A 6,000-nucleotide genomic window follows, 5' to 3' on the forward strand; every position below is an offset into this window, starting at 1 on the left:
TCAAATATTTGTTCTCTTTTCTTAGAAAAAGTCACATGAAAAAAATTGTTTGCATTTTCAAAAACTATTCTTGTTCTCAGAAAATTGTTCTTGATTTTTAAAAAGTGTTCGCACTTTGAAAACTTTTTGGGAATTTCGAAAATTGTTCATTTTTAAAAATTTGTTCGTGTTTTCATGAAATGTTATAAATTCCAAGAAAAATGTAAATTAGAAAATTGTTTGCATTTCTTAGAAAGAATTAGCATTTCAAAATTGTTCACAATGTTAAAAAATGTTTTCAAATCTCGAAGTTGCAGTATTTCTTAAACATTTCGCGCTTCCCATTGATCACCAACGGCTATCAGTTCTAGTTGTTAAAAGCGGACCTTCGGGAGCATGAGGTTGCTAGCACAACATACTTTTTCACTAAAAAAACAAGTCATTGGCACCCCATTGGGCTAGCCCAGTTGCGCGAACTGTACTGTGCCGCGCTCCCCATGAACAACAACATATGCTAGCTCACTAGTTTTCCTCTGCATATCTAGCAATTCTGGCCTAACCGTGGCCCAAGCGATAGGGGTAAGAGAAAATAGATTTTGTTTTGTTTTTCATGCGGAGCTAAAAAGACAAGTTGCTCGAACCCTAGTAGGCCGGCCTAGTCGGGTCAACTGTTTTGCGTCACACCCCTAATATGACACATGTTTTCAGGATATCCTCTTTGACGCATTTTCCAGTTAACAAGTTGCAGCGTTTTCCAGTTTTGGGAACCTTCTAGACTTTCCTAGACATATTTTTATTTTTTAGAACCTTCTAGAAGGTTCCTGAACCGGTTTTTACTTTTTTTCCGGTTACTTTTTTTATTTTTTCCTTTTAGTTTGTTTCATTTCTAGATTTTTATTTTTCTTTCTTTTTCTTTCCTTTTTATTTTTATTTTCCAAGTATGTTTGTCATCAGATGTTCAAATATTTAAAGTAAATTCCCATTTTTCAAAAATTGTTCATGTTTCAAAATTTGTTAGGCTGTTTTGATTTTTTTTCTCTCTAAAATCTCTGTTTGTGTTTCCGAATTTGGTTCTAGATTTCCAAATATAAAAAAATGTTTATGTTTCCAATTTGTGATTTGGACTTTCAGAAAATCTTCCCGTTTCAAAAAGAATGTTCGTGTTCTCAATTTATTTATAGATTTCCAAATATGTTCGCTTTTCCATAATTTTAGAAAAATGTTCGTTTCTGAAACATTGTTCATGTTTTCAAATTTTGTTCGGTAGTTTCAAAACATGTTTTCAAATTTTTTGTTTGTGTTTTCAGATTTTGTTCTGGGTAAAGAAATTCCCCTTCCAAAAATTGTTCGTGTTTCCAAATTTTATTTTGGAATTTCACAAAATGTTCCTATTTTGAAAAGATTGTTTGCGCTTTGAATTGTCTTACGGATTACAAAAAGGTTCACGTTTTGAAAAAAATCATGATCTTCAGTGTTCCTATCCACAAAAATTGTTTGATTTTAGAAAAATGTTCGTGTTCTCAAAATAGTTTTGAATTTCTTTAAAAAAAATGCATGAATACGAAAAGTGTTCGCGTTTCATGTAGCATTCACGTTCTTGTTATTAAAATGTTTTGCCTTTGATTTTTTTAAAAAATCGGATCTGCATTTTAGTTGGCCATTAAGGCTTTTTGTTGTTGTATGGTCAACAACACTCGCTAGTTCAACTTCTCGGCAGGTCGTCATCTTTAGCGAGACGTCGTAGGTTTGATATGTCGGTGGAGCAATATTTTTTTTGCATTGCTAACGTACTAGCCTCGCTCGCTCTACCTTGCATCACTAAAGTACTAGCCTATGCGTTCAACCGACAATCTGCCACAAAGAGCGGCAGATAGGAGCTCCCTGTTTTGCGGCATATACGAGGGGGAGCTCCAATATGGTGCTTTATGTGCCGGTTAACGAAACTGGCGCTTGCTGCCGCACCCGATGTGCCGGCCCACAACCATGCACTGCGGCGAAAATGAATTTTTGCGTGACCCCCCCCCCCCCCCACCCCTCCCGCAAAAAAAAGTTACTCCTACAAGGAATCGAGCTCCAACTGTTCAGCTCGAATGTAGGTTACCAAACCACTAGAACTACTGGGCGCTAGTCAAAGGTTTCAGCCCGAGCAATTTAAGAACAATTGTAGCCATACTATTTATTGCACATATATTAGAAAAATGTGACTCTTTGTGGGAATTTTTTTTTTTTAAGTTCACAGATTTAACAAAAACATGATGTTGAAAAAAAAATCATCAATTTTCGAAAAAAGTTCACAAATCTTAAAAAAAGCTCATCAATTTTGACAAAAGTCCATAGATTTTCAAAAAACTTCACAAATTCTAAAAAATGTTCATCAACATAGGAAAAAAGTTCATCGATTTTTAAAGAAAGTTCATTGAATGGCAAAACAAGATCACAAATTATAAAAAAATGTCCACCAATTTTTTAAAAAATAATTGATTTTGAAAAAAGCTCATCAAGTTTCAAAAAAATCTCACGTTTCATAAAAAATCATCAATTTCGACAAGAAAGTTGATGTATTTGAAAAAAAATCAATTCTGGGAAAAGTTCACAAATTTGAAGAGAAAAAAATCATTGATTTTGAAAAAATATCAATGACTTTAAAAATGTTCATGAATTAAGATAAAATAAAAAACAGAAAAGGGAGGAGGAAAAGAAAATAAAGAAGAAAAGGAAGGATTGATCACAAGAGGCATTGTGAGCGGGTGGTGAGTGCAGTTTACCTAGCACAGGGAGAGCGCGGGTTCGAATCACCGTGAACACACGTCGCGCACACGTTTGTGTGCGCCGGTTTACGTTTTAACACATTAACAGGCGCATCAGGCGCCAAATAGGAAACGCCTATATGAGGTGCCATGAATAACAACACATGTTAGCTCAGTGGCTCTGCTCTACGCCTCTAGCAATTCTGGCTCAACCATGGTCTTATTAAGAAGGTAAGAGAAATGGATATGCTGGATCTGCCACGGAGTAAGGCCTAACCAGCATGGAGCGTGTTAGGTGGCTACTTACTAATTAAAACTAATTCAAAAATAGAACCGGCCCATTTGAGAACCTAATTTGGCAAAAGTTCCGGCCTCTTGCATCGATTTTGACTCGCCGAGAGTAGGGATGCCAATATTATCCATGGATCCAAGATAAAAAAATATTAATCATGTATTTAAAAAATGTTAAACGTGTATCCTCTATTCTTATATAGTTGCAACCCTGCCTATTTTTTCTCTTCATGCAACTATGCCACATCAGCAAGTCATGCATGTGGTCATAAGTTATAATTTGTGCATTAATATATTCATGCAATCATGACACCTTCGCAACCATGCATGTTACTTTGTTTCACTTATTTTTGTGCAGGCATAGACGATCAATGGGAAACTTTTCGAACATGACCGTCTTGTGCCCGAGTCCAGATGGTCCAGTCTATGTATGCACAAGTTTCAATTTTGTGTGGACCTTTAAATTTTTCAAGCGTCAATTTATGCATATATTTTACCAAGGTTCCCGCAGCAATGCACGGGGCACCATCTAGTATAAAAAATGATCATGATGTATAAAAAAATGTACAATGTCTATGAAAAAGTAGAGGAAAATATAAATATTAAAAATAAGTTTCAAAAATGTTAATCATGTAGGAAAATTTTAAACATGTATATAAAAGATATTCCTGTAGTTTAGAAATTTTTTACGGTCTATATAAAAAAAGTAGACATCGGAAAAAATATGTTGGCGGATAATTTAACCATGTATTTGGAAAATGTTAAATGTGTATATAGAAAATGTTCCTGATATATACAGAAAATATACAATGTTTATTGAAAAGGTAGACATAAAAAACATCTTTCAAAAGAGTTAATCAAGGTTTAAAAAAAATGTTTACATAGTTTTTGAAAAAAACTATTCCTATAACAAAAATGTTCAACGTGTATTTCAAGAAATATTGACCATTTAATATAAAAAATGTTTGAAATATGTAATAAAAAGAAATGTGCATTGTATATTTAAAAAATGGTCAATGTGTGTAAAAATATGTTTCACGTATACACTTAAATAAAATGTATATTCTGCAATAAAAAATAAACATGTTTTGAGAAAAAAGAAAAAAATCCAAAGAAACTCAATTAAAATACAAAAGATGGAAAAGGAAAGAATAAAAACCCGAAAAGTCAGTGTAAAAAATGAAAATAGTTAAACCCGAGAAGGAAACAAAGACGAATAAAACCAAGAAATGAAACAAAGAAAGAAAAGAATACCGAGAAAGACGCAAGAAAAACAAAGAAAAAATAACAAGAGAGGAAAATATAATAAAATCATAAAAGAAACAATGATAAACTCGGTGTGTATACAAAAAATAGAAAAACTGAAGAAAACCCTGAAGAAAGAAAGAAAACGAAAAGAAAAAAAATGAAAAATCTGAAAAAGACAGACCAAACCAAGAAACAATAGCGATCGAGCAAACGACAAAGCCAGTGAACTAACAATAGTTATCGAGCGAGAGATCCTTCCATATTTGTATAAGCGAGATATAGTTCTCGCGCCGTTGTGCAGTAGGCGAGACAAAGTACTGCCCGTTTTCTTTCCAAACAATCTACGGAATTATATCTCGCTTATAGTGAGAGTAGCATCCGTTTTTCGGCAGACACTCACTCACAGTTGGTTTTTTGGTCACTTTTTTTTCTTTTTTTTTCTTCGGTCTATTTGTTTCGTCTTTGGGTTTATTTGCTTTTTTTCTATGTTATACCTCTGTTTAATTTTTTTTCTCTGGGTTTTTGGTTTCTCTTTGTTCCTCGTTACACTTTTATTTTCTTTGTTTCTCTCTTGATTTTCTTTGCTTCTTTGCTTTTCTTTTTATTTCTTTGTTGGTTTCTATCGCTTGGGCGTTATGCATTAGGCTAATGCATATGCAGTACGCGTTTCTGCTAGGTGTTATTGGGGGTGCCGTGTTCGCTGCTAGGCTAACCCCCAATAAGCTTAATTACATGATTCATAATTTCTTGTATACATCAATTGCATATGCATTAACCCAAAAAAATCAACTGCATGTCCATGCTCCTAAGTACTACATTTAGCCATTCTCCAAAACATTTTGTGTTTTTGCTCCACATTATCAGCACTCGACAGCTGGAACTGTGGGAAAGTATCAGGTGATACCACCCCTTAATTGCTTTCAAGATACATTTTTTTAATTTAAATGTTTCTAAAAAATTTGATTTTTGTTTTGTGAATGCTCACAAGGCATGTGTCTAGAACTCCTAAAAAATCGGATCCAATTTCGGAATACACATTGAGAAACAAAAATGTTTAATATATCATGAACGTGAAAGAAGAGACAAAAACAAAATTAACACTATTCACCTCTGAATTTGTATTTTTTTTTAAAGATCCAACAATCGTTGGCTTTTCATATCATTAGCAGGAATCAATGGAAGACAAAAAAAAAATCAAATTTTCAATTTTTTTTGTTTTCCAATGTGCATTTCATATTTGGGCCTGAAAATTTTAGGAGTTGTAGGCACATTTCTTAGTTGTTGACACATTCGATCTAAAAAAAATGTTCACACATTTCTTGTGAACATTCACTTTTTTCAGAATTGTTTGAAACATTTAAAATTGATTTTGTAAAAGAGGGATTGGGAGCACGTGAACTCTCCCCTGAAACGAAACTGCAAGTAGAAATAGCCAGCTGCACGCATTGCTGGATCGTCGTGTGACTCACGTACTGTACACTCGGATCTCGAGAAGATAGGCGTCTGAAGCCTGATCGGTTCCTTGCGTGCATTGCGTGCTTATCCAGACCAATCCTAACAAGGCCTCGAAGCTCGAATGTACACGCATGCATTTCGCAGTCTAGCAAGCGTGGCAGTGAAGAAGACGTAGGGATAGCTGGGACCTGAGAAGAGATGATCATCACGAAGGCCCTCGTCCTTTCCTCTGTCGCCTTTTCGCGTCGTTTGCGGGCAGTGAGCTGCGCGCCTGCGCCCA

The sequence above is a fragment of the Triticum aestivum genome, chromosome 7D (genome assembly GCF_018294505.1).
Source record: "Triticum aestivum cultivar Chinese Spring chromosome 7D, IWGSC CS RefSeq v2.1, whole genome shotgun sequence".
Lineage (NCBI taxonomy): Eukaryota > Viridiplantae > Streptophyta > Magnoliopsida > Poales > Poaceae > Triticum > Triticum aestivum.